Source organism: Pinus tabuliformis, chromosome 2_2 (assembly GCF_031772625.1).
Source record: "Pinus tabuliformis cultivar Carrire ecotype Pingquan chromosome 2_2, CPIR1, whole genome shotgun sequence".
NCBI classification, from domain to species: Eukaryota; Viridiplantae; Streptophyta; class Pinopsida; order Pinales; family Pinaceae; genus Pinus; species Pinus tabuliformis.
This window is the reverse complement of record NC_142300.1, coordinates 1,051,945,821-1,051,961,512: the sequence shown is the minus strand read 5'-3', so window position 1 is coordinate 1,051,961,512 and position 15,692 is coordinate 1,051,945,821.

Below are 15,692 nucleotides of genomic sequence, written 5' to 3'. Positions count from 1 at the left end.
ATCAGGAACCACGGATATCATTCAAAATAATCTCCAAGCACAGGAATGTGAATGCCTCATCCAAAAAGATGCAAGCCACCCGGATGCGGGTGTTCGCACGGCAGAGAATACTAAGCCACATGGCCAGCAGGTGACGACACGAACCAGCTCGCGGGAGGACACTCAGGACGCCGCCGAAAACATAAATTCGGAGGCCCCTGTTCAGAACCTTTAATGAAATTGAAGGAGGATTGTAGTTTGTGCAGTGAGCATTTATGGCGCTCAGGTTTCAAGAGAATGTTGATGGAATTAAGCTGGATGATGGTTTGGGGTCTCGCCATTCTCAGAGAGGAAGGCACACTGCGCAGACGGGTCTGGACATGCTCTTCCTTCTGGCAGACGCTGTGGAATTTGAATTCCCCGTTATTAAAGGCAGGGGCATCACTGTATTATCTTCAGGTGTTGAGAAGAGAGGCCCTGCATTTGCAGCTTTGTTTTACTCAGCCTGCTATACTGCCAACATGGTCAGGCCAAGAGAAAGAATGCCGTGCAGACGCGACACTGTTCGAGGGGGCTCCTCACGCCTTCCAGCAGAGGATTCCCACCACCATTGCTGTTGCTGCTACTGTCACAGAAGGGCCGGAGCTTCCCACTTGCAGGCTTCACAGTTCATGGATATGGGCAGCCCCAAGCCAGGACCACCCTCACTTCCAGCGTTTGGCACTGCAGTGTTTAATCTGGGAAACCTCAGCGCACACATTTCAATCCTATTCATTAAGGACAAAGAGGAGGATGATGATGGGTCGAGCAGCAGAGAATCGCCCTCCGACGACCAAGCGAAAAGGGCTGAGGAAAAAACAAAGGGAGCTCCTGAGAAGGCACCCGCCCAACCTCAGATGCAGGAGGCGTCGACATCCAAGGCAGGAGAAGAACGCGAAGGCCTCCCTGAAGAATATGGATGGGTCCCGATTATTGAGGAGGAGCGGAGGAAGAGCTAGAGGAGTAGCAGTCCGTCGACCATCTTTTTGTTCAGGTCCGGTTTTAGGTCTTCTGTCTCGGTCGCTTTCTGTGTATGGGATAAAACATATGTTTATGTCTGGGTCTTTTAGTCCGTCTGCAGGTCTTTATGTGTTTTTGTTTCAGTTAGAAAGTCTTTTCAGGGCGCTAGCACAGATCCTCGGTCGCCCCTGCGAGGGCAGGTTTCTGTGTCAAAGCCCCTGCGTGGGTGATGTTGATGTAAAAATGAAAATTATGATGAGTTTTGAGGCGGTCTGGACACATTTATTTGGAAGAGCCAGCTGCCAACCCACAGTGCCACAGATGGCCATGGGAAACCTGTTTTTCTGCCTGTAATGTTCTTATGTACATAATATAAACAATTAGCATAGTTTTACAGAGAAAAAAAAAAATATATATATATATATATATATATATATATATATTTATATTATATATATTTTAAAACAAAACATCTAGTTTTATTTTAACTTATATTTTTATATTAATTATATATATATATATATATATATATATATATATATATATATATATATAATTAATTAATAAAAAATATAAGTTAAAATAAAACTAGATGTTTTGTTTAATTTTAGTTTTATTAAATATTGGTTATAAATTAATTATTTTAAAAAATTACAGAGGTTTTTTTTTTTAATTTTGTGAATTATTTATTTATTTATTTATTTTATATGAATATTTGTTATATTATAAAATTAGCTTAATGCCTAATAATATATTGGTGATAATTTTGGACTAAGTTAAGATGAATCTATGATATAATTTTGGACTAGGTTAAGATGAATCTATGATATATTTTTAATGTATTCAAGTGATTTTTTTATTATTGTAATATTGACATTAAAGGCAGATGAATTTTTTTTGTTTTTCAAGGAAAGTTATAGGGGCAATGTTTCCAAGTGAGCTAATTTTCCATTGTTTTCTAAAAAAAAAATTACCAATTTTCGTTTATTCTAAAAATGGTTCACCTAAATTTTATACTAATTTAGAGACTATAAAATAATTAAAAATTTTAGTATTCTTACAAGAGTATTGCTAAACATTTTTTAGCTTAATATTGAGGATTAATAAGATTTTCTAACATTTTTAAACTTGGAATTTTTTTTCCATCCTTCAAATTTTCCATGTTCAATTTGAAGAAAATTTTCCGTCTTTAAAATTTCCATACTCATTTTAATTTAGACACATAATTCATACATTTAGTTAATTCAATTTAAATGCAAAAACACCTCATTCTCCTAGTTGCAATTAAGCTTAATTTATTCAATTTATAAGAATTAATAATAATTTCAAATGAGTGGCCATTAATTTTGCTCATACATTTGTGTTGACTATGAATGTATGCTCCAAAACATAATATCCCAAAGTCTAATTGGTGAACGGGGACCAAAGCGATACATTGATTGATTTAATAATAGCGCAATATAATAGATTTAAAGGGACCAAACATTGAAAGATTATCAATTTCATTAACATTGTATCCCAAACTCTAATTCCTTAAGCTAGACCAAAGTGATACATAGATTGATTTAATAATAGCACAATATAAAATATTTAAGGGGAACAAAAATTGAAAGATTATCAATTTCATTGCCAATAAAGTTAAGGGTAAAGTGATTTACAATCAATTGTCTCTCATAATAACTTATTTTGAAGATAAAAGTTTAGTTAATGAAATGAACATAGAAGAATAATGAGTAGAAAGAGAATAATAAGATGTAAGTGGAAAAGATTTAACAACCATTTTTTTTGTTTTTTTATTTTTCAATATGTCAATCATCTTTTTTACTAAATGTAATATGGATTTCAATTTTATAAATCAAGAAGCAAGAAAATAATTTTTTTTTATATCTTTTTAAATTAAACAAAGAAATTTAAAATGCTATATTTTAGAGTAGAAACACAAGTTTTTGGTCATGATATACTCATATGCAGTTTCCCAACTATGATTTTGTCCCTATAGTTGGCAATTGTCGCTGAGTTCAAGCCCTGCGCAATATGATCTTATGTGGTTACATTTCTCAATCACATGTGTAAGAGTAATTAATTTACTAATGCAGCCTTTGATGTAGTGGTATTTTTTGTTTGTGAAAAAATAAAAAGAAATTTGAAAATAATTTACAATTGTCAATTGAATTGCCTTTTTTTTTATGCTTTTCATTATAGAAGTGCGACGTAGATGTGTGCCCTTCTAAATGAAATTAAGACCTGCCCTTCAAATTTGATCACTGGAAAGATATATCTTTCACTGCTATAATGTCTAAATAAATATTTCTCTGACAGCGAGCACCACTTCCTGTTTTAAAGTTCCAGCTATACGGGGGCCTACCAGGTGTACGTCGTCTCATTTACTTCGAATGTGTCACGTTGTACAGTGGATTCACTTCACTGTCACAGAGGTAGGGATTGTGATTCGTCTCGGTGCCAGTGAAAACGCGTAGAAATATGAGCGTTGAAAGGGCACGCAATTTATTCTATTGGACGGTGGAAAATGCGTAGAAACATGAGAGTCGAAGGTGCAAGCTATTTATTCTATTGACCCATCTAAAACGCGTGGAAACGTGACCCTTGAAAGAGTGTGGTTGATTCTCTTGCTTGTTCAGTGGGTTTATACATCTTTCAACGGTTTAATGTTCTCCAGTTGTATGAAAGTGAAAGTAATGAAAAATGTTGATGGTGAAACTTGAATCATAACGGTCACTGAAAAACAACTAAAGTAGAAAACATGGCAATGTACAAGTTTGTGGTAGGTAAGCAAGAGTCCCATTGTTTATTTTGTCTCTGCCGAACCGGTACCGCATCATTAAAAGATAAAAATCCAGCTAGGCAGGTTCTGCAACAAAAAATTATTAGACAGTGTATTAAATGAAATGAACAACGGTTGTATATGCATTCTAGGAGGTTTGAGGGTGTTGAATCCATATACAAAGTCAAAAACCAATTTAAATAACACAAACAAGATTTCACCTCAAATTTTTTCTCTTAATTCCCATAAAAGAAAGTTCAAAAAATCCGAGTAAAAACATTTCTAATATGAAGTGAACAACTAAATAAGTTTTTGTATCCCTAAACATCTTATAATTTAATATGGAGATATTAAAAAACAATGTTTATCTAATTATCTAAATCACATACCAAATAATTATATATAATCTTCATTTATTAAAATTAGAGAAGTATTAAATATAATCTCCGTTTATTAAAATTAGAGAAGTATTAAATATAATCTTTGTTTATTAAAATTAGAAAAGTAAATTTTGCAGATGTTTTTAAGATTTTTAATTAAATTAAATTCGTTTATTATTGAAAAACATATTTTAAATAACAATTAATTTATTTTAAATAAATTAATTGTATTTATATATTGAAAAATATAATTTAAATAACAAAAAAAACTATATAAATTAACGTTTCATTTCAAAACATAAAAATAATTACACAAGATTGACAAATGAAACTGGTTGGAAATTGTGTGCATAAAAATTATACACAAATTTATGATTCGAACATGCTTTGGTGAATTTATCTTATAATGTCGCATCAGTACTCCGTGTAAAGGATAATATAAATTTATGATTCAAACATGCGTGTCTGGGTAAAGTGAATATAGTATACGATCTGACACCATGCTCAGTAAGGGAGAACATGGTAGGCCCGAGACAACTGGAACTTTAGCTTTCACCAGCGCAGAACGACGGCAAGCAATAGATCCCATGCTATTGGGTCATTAATGCTTACCCCCATCTTATGCCATCGTATGCGGCACCATACCCTTCCCCCATGGTATCGCTATGGGCATCCTCTGGCAGTAAATGCAATGGTGCGAATTGATCTGATGTACGATACGACCGATATTTCCGCTTACCCCAATAGATTTGCGACTTGCCATGCATGATACCTATTCCTTAGTTTTAAATTGAGCGCGGGAAAATGAAATTTTGAAAAATAACAACGCGTTCTTCAAAAACAATACAATAAACAATATGCTTTTGTTTCTTTTCTGTGTTTGTTTCCACATCTCGTTATGGCAGCGGATAGTTTTAGAGTACTCTGTAAATATATAGATTGATTTAATAATTTAAAGTTATATAACTAATAAGTAAGTTATAAAATTATATATTATATGTTGTTAATTATCTTAATAACTATATAGAAAATTGTAGATTTGAGGCTTCTATGATTTGCATTTTGTATAGTAATATTTTCTGGATTCATCGCATTTATGTTTTTTGTAATCAATGTTTCGAATCAGCCTAATAAGTCAGAGATTAATGGTGTAATAAATAGAGGAGAAGGTTGACATGACAATGCATGGAGCCGACAAGTTTGATAAAGATATGAAACATAATTTTAATTTTATTGATTTTATTAATGTTTATTAAATTTTATTAATGATTATTAAATCTTGATAATTGTATTTATGATTATTGATGAATAATTGAATGTTGTAGCTTAGTATTATTAATGATTATTAACTCGCTAATAGTTAATTAGTTTTTGTTAATTACAAGATTTTTATGATTAATTTTTATTATTGACCCTAATGTTTAAATATTGTATGATTAAACTATTAAAATTATAATTAATGCTTAATATTTATATGCATCCCCGGATGTGGGTGAAATTAATGAACTTAATGCTCTTCATGACAGACAGTAAGGGTTGGTACTGCCCGCTGCAGGGCAGCGTGGCTTCCGAGGACTTCACCCGGCGTAAGAAGGAAAAACTTAAGAAGGGCAGATTTGGTAGGATCTCGGCATTAATGGTTTGCTTCGTTCGAAGTGAAGCAATGGTGGTTATAATCATGGCGCTCTCGTTTATTCTCTTCACAGATAGTGTTCAGTCTTCGTGCTCCAGGCTCTGGTTTGCTGCGGATTTTGAGGGAAAGCAGGTCTCTGCTCACAGAGGCAAGCTTCATGCCTGTACTCCGTTATCTTGGAGACGGTATTATTATGTTAAGGGTCTTGATGGCAGGTTAAACTCTGCTATAAGAGGTAAGCTTTCTACTGCTCTGGAATTGCGAATTGGGCGGCCCTCACCTTCCTCTCAGGCCTACTTTGTGCGCTCGAATTGGTTCCTGGGGCAGTCTTCTTGCCCTCCAGTCATTGTCCCTGACTGCTCTGTGGCTTCCCCTACGCACCTCAATATGGTTCGCCAGAGTGTGAGGAATCGTTCCGGGGGGCGCCGAGGTAGCCGAAGGCGTTCGAAGGCAAGCTGCTCTGTGGACCCTGAAATGTCTCCTGTCAATCTCCCCTCCTCTCCGGTGAATGTGCCTCCTTCTAGCCCTGCTCGCAAGCCAACCCCGAATAGTGCATTTCAAACCACTCATTTCAAGTTCCAAAGCAATCTTAATAGGCCATTGATCACCGCTCATATCACAATTATCCTTTCGGAAGAAGAAAACCAGCTTTATCCTCTGATGTGCGTGGCTCCTGAGCCTTCTCAAAGCAGTGAGCAATTTACGGATGGGGGAAGCCCAGAGAAACGAAAGGGAGATAGGCTTGGCAAGGATGAAGCTCCCAGCGTTACACCGCCTCTTGAAGACTTTGTCCCGGTGGTAGGGGAAGGGAATTCCAAAGCCACTAATCATCCCATGGCGAACCCAGCGGGCGAGAAGGCTGGAAGCGAAGATGTGTGGACTGGCAGTGCGTGTTCGGTAGTGGAGATGCCTCCTAGTGAGGACGTGGATGTTTAAGGCCACCTGGGTCTGTTCAAACTTTCTTTTTGGTTTTGCTGACGTTTCAGATGACTACTTCCAGGCAGTTTTGTTTGCAGTCATGGTTCAACATCTTCAACCAGATGATTTTGTTTCCCTCCAGGACATTGGCAGTATAATGTTCTTCTCGTCAGCCATGGAAAATGTCTATCTTGCTTTCATGTCCCTTCTTATGTTCTACTGGTCTATCTCTGGGCTTTATATATGTTTTCTAGCTTTCTGTAACTGGTCTTCTCAGGTCCCTTCTATTCTGAGGCAGTTTTGCTGCGTTGAGTGCTCTCGGGTACTGTTATCTGAGGCCTCAACTCCTTGTAATATTATTTTACTTTTCAGTTAATAGAATTTAGTCTTTCCCCGGATGCGGGTGGCACAATTGCATTAAATGAACGTCATGCAAGATAGTAAAACCAGGTACTGCCAGCTGCAGGGCAGCGTGGCTTCCCAGGTCTTCGCCTCGCACAAGAGGGATGGAGTTAATAAGGTTGGATACTGTAGGATTTTTGCATTTATGGAGTGCGCTGTTCAACGCAACACCGTGGCTATTATAATCATGTCGATCCTGTATGTTTTCCTCACACCACGTGCTCAGTCTTACTGCTCCGGGCCTTGGTTAGATGTGGTTTATGGTGACAGGCAGAACCTTGCAAACAGAGGTAGGCTCCAGGCCGACTCTCTATATCTCCGGAAGAGGTTCTATTACGCTAAGGTTCCCCACGGATCAGCACGGCTTTAAGGGGTAAGCTCTCCACAGCTCTTGAATTTAGAATTAGATGTGTTGCATCTCCGTCTCGGGCTTTCTCTGTGCGTTTAATTCGGTCTCTGTGTAATTATTTCCATCCCTCTGTTGTTGTCTCTGGTCTCTCTATGCCTTCCCCTTCGCTTTTCATTATGGTTCGCTAGGGCAGAAGGAATCGTTCCGGGGGGCGACGTGGAAGCGGCAACCATCCAACCGCCGATCACTCTGTGGAACCTGAACAGTTGCCTATTAATCTTCCCTCCTCTCATGAGGATGTGCCTCCTTTGAGCTCAGGGCATAGGCCAATTCCTAACAGCGCTTTCCAAACCACGCATTTCAAATTTCAAAGCAATTTGAATAGGCCTCTGATTATTGCTCACATCACTATAATCCTTTCGGAAGAAGAAAATCAAATTTCCCCTCTGGCATGCATCGCTCCTGATCCTTCTCAAAGCAGTCAGCATTCCATGGATAAGGGAAGCCTGGAGAATTGGAAGAGTGATAAGTCTGGTCAGGAGGAATTCTTAAAGGCATTCCGCCCCTTGAAGACATAAGCCCAGTAGTTGGGGAAGGGACTCTTGGCGCCACAAGTCATTCCTTGGCGAACCCTGTCAGCGAGACGGATGGCAATGAAAGTCTGAGGATTGGCAGCACGTGTCTGGTTGCGGAGAAGACTCCTGGTGAGGATATGGAAGTTTAACGCCACCTGGGCCTGCTTTTCTCCTTTTTTTGTTTTTGATACCGCTCAGATGACCACCTCCAGGCATTTCCGCTCACAGTCAAGGTTCAGCATCTTCAGCCTGTTGTTTTGGCATCCCTTCGGGGAAGTGGTGGTTTACTTACTGGCTAGTTTGCTAAGAATTTAGGCTTTCTGCTGTCAATGTCTCTATCTTCGTTCTATAAGTCTTTCTCTGGGTTTTATATCTGTTTTCTAGCTCTATGTAACTGGTCTCCCCAGGTTCTTTTTGTAAGGGGGAAGTTCTGCTGTGTTGAGTGCTCTCGGGTTCTCATCTCTGAGGCCTCAACTCCATGTAAAAATATTCCTCTTTTCAGTTAATAGATTTCAGTATTTGCAGAGAAAAAAAAATAAAAATAGAATTTAGTCTTTGCCGAGAAAAAAAAAGTATTTATATGCATTGTTAATTGCATATTTGTTAATATTATTATAATGAAGTATCTTGGGTTAACGTTTTTAAATTTATGGAAAAATATAATATTCTAATGGTTAGTTATTAAAATATTTTATTAGTGATGTTGTTTTATTAAGATATTTTGTGTATGATGTTCATAAGTCTTTGATGTCTTTAGATTACTAATATATCTTTATTATTGATTTTTCTGTATTTATTTATAAAAAAAATTTGGTTTTTAATAATATTTTATTAGAACTAAGTTAACTAAGATGTAATTATAATTAAAATGATTTTAATTTTAATATAATTTAAAGATTGAAAGAGAAAATAGGTACATTCATGATTATTGTTATTAATTCAAATATTATTTTACTAAATTCTAGGGTTTTGTAAACCATAAGGAGGACCAAGGGACAAAGGGGTAGGGAGCATCTAGGAGAAGGTAGAATCCCTAGTTGAGGTTGTTAGGGTGTTTTCCTATTTAGATGGCTTCTCTAAATTTACTATGGTGATAATGAGCAATCCTCCCCACAACACAAGACTTTTCAATGCAAATGTGATGATTGGTTTTGCTAGAGTGCTCGGCCAAGGCTAAGGTTTTGGAATGGTTATGTTTAATGTCAATGGCATATTCTTGAATCCTGGTTAATATAGATCGACCACTCTCCCCATTGTAGGCTTTGCCACAAGAACAAGGAACCAAATAAACCCCTTTGTGGTGTTTCAGATCCATAGGATCTTTTACCAATTTTAGACATCTGCTAATGGTATTCATGGGTTCGAAGATGGTCTTTATATATATATATTTTTTTAAATGTAAGAAATCTTATGAGTGGTGCCTAGTATGTAGGGAAGATGTACCTTACCTACACAATCATCCATAGGTTGTTTGTTTATAGGATTCTCTGCTTTCTTGAAAGCTTTGATACCTTGGTGTATCCTATATCCATTCTTTTCAAAAAAGCATCTAAGATGTGGTTCTTCTCTTGATCCAAATGATTGTGATCTGAAATACGCACAACCTTGGTTACGAGAGTGTTAAGCACCCCAAATATCTGAGCATGGTGAGGTGAGAGTTGCCATGAAAACAATGTTTTGTGTGGGTTTTCTTACAATATTGAGTCATCTTGATTTCTCTTGAAAATATTTATAATTTCGAGAGAATTTTTACAGGTGAAATATGCAGAAGATTTTTAACTTGTTCAACATTTTAGATAAACACTCCACCCAACATGAAAAACCTTATATAAATAACTATGAAAATATACTCTCTCAAATATTTAACAAGTTATTTATTTACTTTAATGTAATATATAAATATTTAAAAACATTTTTAAATTTACAAAAAATAATATGTTAAAACAGTATTTTAAAATATTATTATGTTTCTATTAAATATATATTTAATTAAAAATATAATATTTTATTTAACACATTTTTATATAAAGTATTTTCCAAAATAACCTTTTAATATCATACTTTTTTTCGGTCTTTTCTATTTATAAAGATTCTTCTTTATCCTCTTATTACTCACAGGACGACCTAAACAAGAATATTTGGGACAGACCAGAGCTAACTTCCTTTATTTGGCAATACACTTTATTCATAAACACCCAGATTTAATTTGGAATTATAGAATATTTATATTTATCCACTTTATTCATAAACCGTCTTAGATTTAATTTTAGAAATATAAAATTTTAGTAGTACTATCAAATTGATATAAAGTTTTTTTGTTTTAGAAACAAGAAACCCACCTCCCTGCAGCTCTATAACAAATCTCATAATCAAAATAATCAAAATAAATGTGTAGCTGCCACTATAACAAATCTCATAATCAAAATAAATGTGTAGCTGCCACTATAACAAATCCCATTTCATGTTTGATGAGGCATAGCCCAAGGCTTCAGAAACAAACTCTGTCAAATCTAGGATTGACATAAGACTGGTATGCTTTATATTGAAAATGCATATATATACAGTGTTGACACCCTGATTTAATACGGCTTCATTATTTCTGGACTGAAGTATATCAGCTCCACTTTCAAACTTCAATCTATATTTTCTTCGGGGCTACTCTACTATATGTATTAGGATGAAATTAAAGAAAATTGAATCTGTACGACAGTTTATTTTTAATAAATTTAAAGTAGGTGAATTTGAAAAGTATTTTATTTTGGAATGTAATGTTTTGAGAGACATCAGAGACAGCTATGGTAGTATGTGAGTGTCTAATTAGATTACTATGAAATTAAAGAAAATAGAATCTGTATTTTATGACAATTTATTTTTAATAGATTTTAAAGTAGCCGAATGCAAAAAGTAATTCATTTTGGAATGTGATGTTTTGAGAGACATCAGAGATAGTTATGGTAGTATGTTAGCGTCAATTTTTTTGCATTGTCTTTTTAGTCAGGGAACTGGTAGAAGGAGGTTGGATCAAGGCATCATCAATATGAATAAGAAAAATATTGAATTGCAAAAGACAAAAAAGCTAGTAATCCCATAGACTATGACCTAAAAATATCATTCATTCTAAGGAAAATTGAGACTGCCTCTCATAACAGCTTATCCTATCCTTGATAGATCCAAGAAAAATTGAACCAACCCCTCGTAACAGCCTATCCTATCCTTGATGGATCCAAAAAAAATTGAACCAGCCCCTCATAACAGCCTATCGTATCTTTGATGGATCCAAAGAAAATTAAACCTCCGCCCTGTGACATTCATCCTTAATAAATCTAAAAAAATTAAACCTATACCTCATGACAAAAAGCCAAAATCTTAAAAAACTTCAATCAACTAAACTACCCATCAAAATTAAACTTCAATTGATAAAAAATATTTTCACATCCCTTAAATCACCCACTTTATCATTGATAAAAGAAAACTACATCTATAAAATATGTTACTTGTATTTGCATTGTTATAAAGAGATTATATAAATACTGAAACACTGACAAGACGCTGACGGATTGAAAGAATGGGAGATCATGACAGTTTGGAGGCGCGGAAAGAGTGAACTCATGGTACAACTTTTTTGGAGCTTTGAGGGGCAGATTTAATTATGATTACTGTCAGATTTTCTTAGCATGAGATGACACAAGAATGCACTGTGAAAGCGCAGCGCAGATATCCATTTTGATATTTTTCTACTGGGTTTGATTTTTAAGTTTTTATAAATAAAATGTCGGTAGATTGATATTTCTTTTCATTCAAATTATTATTTAATAATTATAAAATTAGCATATTGATTGGGTTTTGTTTGTAAGTCTTTGTTTTTCTTCGGCCTGGAGTATGCCGTAAAACTGCTTCTGCTTGGCTAAGAGCTCGTCTTCCTCGGACGTAAGGTAACAGGTTAACGGCCCAAGACCCAGAGGCATCTGGCAGGAGTGAAAGCCTGCTCCCTTACGGACCACCAGCGGGTTATTAGTCAAACCGACATTCGCGGATAGCAGCCAGAGATGGCTGTCCTCACTGTTGGTTTGACACCTGAGTTTGATAGGTTTTGCCATCTTCGGAAAAAAAAAAAAAAAAAAAAAAAAAAAAAAAAAAAAAAGTCTTTGTTTTTCTATTTTTTATAAATAAAATGTTGGTAAATTAATGTTTCTTGTGATTCAAATTATTATTTAATAATTATAAAATTAGCATATTGATATATTAAATAGTTGGAAATTTTTTATGATTATTAAAATATTTATAGGTCATTTCATTATTACTTATTATTTACAATAGGGTTTTAACATAAAGCATTGATGTTGATATTAATTTTAAAGTAATCAAAAATAAAAAATGATTTCACAAAATTTACATTATAATATTTAAATTTATTTTTATTTATTATTAATTTAATTAATTTATTTAAATATCTATTAGTTAGAGCCTTATTGTGCCATCATTGTACTTGGCACTATAGCAGTCAGTGGTCAACAAATTAGGACATTAAATGGAAACGGTATGATATCTCATTTCATGCTACTTTCAATTAGAATAATTATTGAACGTCCCGAAAATCCTCTCCCTATCTGGTTACCACTTTAGCAAATAATATTTCATATTTCATATCACACCAACCTTCGACACTTCCTTGTTTTGTTTAGGCCTACTTTCATTAGAAAAAAATTAAATTGATTCCTTAGATGTATCGAATTTGCTGCCACCACCATCATGTCAATACAAAATCAATACAGAAAACAACCCCGTAAATTATTATTGGGATTATTTGGATGATTATTTTAAAAGTTTGTTTCTACAAGTGTACATGTGCAACAATAAATTGAAAATAATTCCTATAAAATATTATGATATTTTCTTTCTAATTCACCAACAATTATGAGTAATGTCATAAAATAACGTGACAATAATTCCTGTAAAATATTATGATAAATGTAAATTAATTATATTTAATGTAATAATAATGTTTGTTGGAGAATACAATTTTATATGATATAATTGCTTTTGAGTTAGTATTTCTACTTTAATTTAACTATATTTAAACTAATGGGCAAGAACCCTAGCTATGTGGTCTTCTTATTATTAAGATAAGTTATATTGTTTTTTTGTTTTGGGTCAATTATTTTTAATACAATAGTTAGTTCATACATTTCCAAATTTAATAATTAAACCAAGTGGTAGAGAAACACATTAGGTTAATAATTTGTAATGCCAACATAAATTAAAAGTAATATATAAGTTTTGAAATAAAAAAACTGGTAGGAAATCATTGATTTTATAATATTGTCCATCTAAAACATCCATATCATTATAAATTTTCAAATGGAAACATTATTTCTTTGGCCATCATCAATTTCATAATATTCTCAATTTAAAACACCAGTACATTTTTATTTTTCAAAAAATGAAAATTCTAGAAAACACTTGAAAAAACACTGGGATATCCCCTTCATCTTTTTTATAATTTCAAATATTAATTATATTATATCTCTAAATTCGTAATCTCATATTTACCTTTTCCACTCATAATCAAGTGAGGACAACCATCTTTGATTATTGCAACCTGATTGGTCAATGTTATTCAAGGAAAACCCAGAAACCTGGAATAACTTAACCGAGTAGGCTTTCGCCACTGCTAGATGCCTCTGGGTTTTGCACTGTTAATCTATTTCTCCTAAACCTGAAGAAGGCTAATCAAGCAAAAACAATTTTAAGACATACTCCAAGCCTTATCCACTCATAATATCTAATCAGACTTCAATTAATAATAAAAAAAACTGATTACACTCATTTTATTTTTTAATTATTTTGGATGCGACAATACTGTAAAATCATGTTGCAACCCTCGGGAGAAACGGATTTGGTTATGATTACGAGATTTAATTCTGACGGTGTGACGCAGATTTGCAAGAAACCACTATTAAAGTGCAGAGCGGAGAGCAGTAAAACCATGGTACAACTTTTGGGAGTGATGGATTTGATTATGATTGAGATTTTATTGTCATGTGTGACGCAGATTCGCAAGAAAGTACTTCGAAAGTGCAGAGGAAGAGCATCATCTGCATTTTATAACTTATTAATATAATCATGCTTTTCCTGTTAAAGTTTCTGTGCTCTTTAAATTCTGAATTTCACGGCTTTTTCCTTCTGTTTTCTATCCTTGCTACCGTCTGTGCTTTTTGTGTCGGAACTGGTTTGATTTGCAAAGAACTTTTTCGCAAGATTAATTTTCTGGACCAGGATATCAGTCTCAATCTTCCCATTTCCTACTCGATCCTTTAGGGAAGGCGGCAAAGTGAAGCAGGTATAAGCTTGGTTCTCTGTTGTCTGCAAAGTATTCTTCTCTACACTGGTGTGATAATCAAATTCTGAGGCACATGTTATTTGTGCCAGTGCAGGATGAAGATCATGAGATGCAGAGGAGAAGCAAGTCATGGAGGGCTGTGATGAGAGGACTCTGCCAGTATCATTGGGGACTGCCTGTGATGGGAAGACTGCGAGTATTATTGGTCTCCTGTAAGTAAACTCACAAGTCATAAAAACGATTTTTGTCTTGGTCTATTAGATTTAGGAAATTTAGTTTTATTTTTAGGAAATTTAGTTTTATTAGGTAATATAATGGTTAAGAATATGTGTTTTCTTGTGAAAAATTATAGGTTCAAAATTAGAAGGGTAGAATATGTATGCTTAAGTAGATTTAACAGTGATAGTAATCAAATTGCTGCATGGAAGTGGGCTCCTTGTCCCACAACCAAAGGGTCTGGTACACCAATTTAGTATCTGGCTTGACCATGACCTTAAAAATGGATAATAATAATAATAATAATAGTAAATTAACTTTTTAAATGGATTCAACTGGATCTACAAAATTTTGCAATTTATGAAATTAGCCCATTGGATGTATGCTGGTCCTGCTCATATTGGAACTCTACGAGAAGCTAGTTCATTCAAAAATGTCCATGCCATTATGCATGCTCCTCTAGGAGATGATTATTTTACTCCTGCAACTGCTAGTATAGTAGATTGTCACGTACTAGCAAGTGGATCTCGAAAAAGAGTTGTGGATCATATTATTCGAAAAGATAAGGAGGAAGGTCCCTATCTGATAATATTAACACCTACATGTACCTCTAGTATCTTGCAAGATCTTCATGAAGGTAGGCACAAATAAGCACAAACTTAACACTTCCCAGATTTTGGGAATATTTTTGAATCCCACTATCAAGAAAAAAGTTAAATAATTATTTTCTTTTATAAGATACGATTAATATAAAAATCCTATTAAATTCTAAGTATATTTTTAGAATTTGTCAAACAAAAACAAAACCAATCCTTTAACTCGATTAGTGTCCAAAAATATATAATCAAGATAAAATACCAGATTTACCTACAGGCAGGCAACCTTAATCCAAACCAGTGACTTTCAACTTACTTTATTGATAGCAAATGCTGAAGATATTTTTAAAATTCGACCAACACAAGCAAAATAGATTGTTACTGTCATATATAATAAAATATAAGGTAAGAATGGCGAGACCAAACCAGCCCTTTAACCAACTAAACCACAAGACCACGTATGAATACCCACTAGTCAGTCGAGCTCTATTCATAGTTTAGTTTTGGTTTTCTTTTTTTGCCC